We start from the raw sequence: 2,020 nt of genomic DNA on the forward strand, positions 1-2,020 counted from the left end.
GTTAACACTCTTATTACCTCTTCTCTGCATAAGTATGCATATACTCATATATGTATGTATCCTATATGTCTAAGTACTTTCTTATCTATATATCAAATAATATGTGCCTGGGCCTAAACAATTGCGCTGATCTTATAATGTACATAATAATAAGGTCCATATAAAAGTTCCGGCTCAATGGACTTGGCCTGTACTATGAAAACTTGTGCAACAATGTATTAGTGTATTATAGATTGGCCAATAAACATATCAATATCAATCTCTGCACTGCTACTCTCTCTTCATTGTACAAAAACTTTTTTGATAAACAAGTGGACACATTGACAGTTACAATGATGATCACATGATATAGTTTGACATAGTTATGCCTTATTATATTTCATTTTCGTTTAGTTTATCACAATAAGTGGAACTAGTGCATTGGGGGTTGTTTAGCCTGGGCCAGCGCCAGCAGCCAGCCAGCCACTGGCCGAGGAGGGAGAGGAAAAGAGAGATGACCGGCCGACACACTCGCAACCAAAACACTGCATCTTTCACGTTCCTATTCCTCCGTCCCTTCCTATGCCCTTATATACCCTTTCCTCGCGACCCAGGCCCCGCAGGACACCCCCAACGTGACCCTGACAATAAACAAGCATTAGGCTCCTCCACCCACTCATCAGGCGTCATTACAGGAGCCGTAACGTCGCTAAATAACACCCGCTACACCCTCCAGCGTCGCCACTCGGTTAGGTCGCAGCGTGGTGGCCTCCCTGACTTGCCTTCCCGCTGAATGTTCGCTCTCTCACCATGACTATTTTTCTAAGGCCACATAGACAACCCGAGTTCTTAAGACTGTCTCTCTAATTAATCATGTAGAAATATTGTTAGTCTGCCACCATAACCATAGAAACATATTTGAAATTGCATGTAACTTCGACTGCAGCTTTATGAATGTAGTGAAGATGCGGTGCGGAAGTGCCGTAACATACCCCATCCCCGGCGGCTTATAGGGGCGAACTAAAATGATCCCAAACGTACTAAAATCACTAAAGAGGCGTTCAGAGGCGGGCTGTGGGCATTATCCTCGCTGTTTGGGGTAAGATTGCCAAGAATCAAGCCACTTAAGGCACGGTAAGAGGCGGGAGAAGAGAAGAGAGGAGAGGAGAGAAGGTTTATAGAGGTCTTGCCGCCGCCAAAACATTAGACCTGCAGCGCCGAGACGGACAGGCGGGGAAATGTGTGTGATGGACGAGAGAGAGAGAGAGAGAGAGAGAGAGAGAGAGAGAGAGAGAGAGAGAGAGAGAGAGAGAGAGAGAGAGAGAGAGAGAGAGAGAAGGTTGGGAGGAGATAAAGAGACTGTTGTTACCTAATTCATGCTTTTTGCAGGATTGAGTCAAGATTGTCGTTGTTTTTTAGAGAGAGAGAGAGAGAGAGAGAGAGAGAGAGAGAGAGAGAGAGAGAGAGAGAGAGAGAGAGAGAGAGAGAGAGAGAGAGAGAGAGATTTATCCCCATTCCTCTCTTTATAAAACTTCAAACCATTTAATATAAAAAATAAAAGGTGAACTGCAAATAATCAAATTATGGAAAAATATGATGAAACTCAAACTCAGGTGATAAGCGAATGAATAAAGATGATTACTAATAATCTGCCTAGCGTTTCAATCTTACCTATTAATCTTATATACTGTGTTGCTTGTTCCTTCATGATGGCACGATACCAGTAGGAACACTCAATAATGGCACGATACCAGTAGGAACACTCTTAATGATGGCACGATACCAGTAGGAACACTCTTAATGATGGCACGATACCAGTAGGAACACTCTTAATGATGGCATGATACCAGTAGGAACATTCTTAATTCAACACAAAATAATGGAAAACAAACTTATTACAATAGAAATCACATAGTACATACCTTGAATAGTGTTTCAATCTTGCCTACTGTGTTGCATGTTACTTCATTATGACACGATAGGGTGAGTTGGGGACGGATCGTACAATTTTTTTTAATAATCATAAAAAAAGAACTTTAGT

This window comes from Portunus trituberculatus, chromosome 13, assembly GCF_017591435.1.
Source record: "Portunus trituberculatus isolate SZX2019 chromosome 13, ASM1759143v1, whole genome shotgun sequence".
In the NCBI taxonomy this organism is placed as follows: domain Eukaryota; kingdom Metazoa; phylum Arthropoda; class Malacostraca; order Decapoda; family Portunidae; genus Portunus; species Portunus trituberculatus.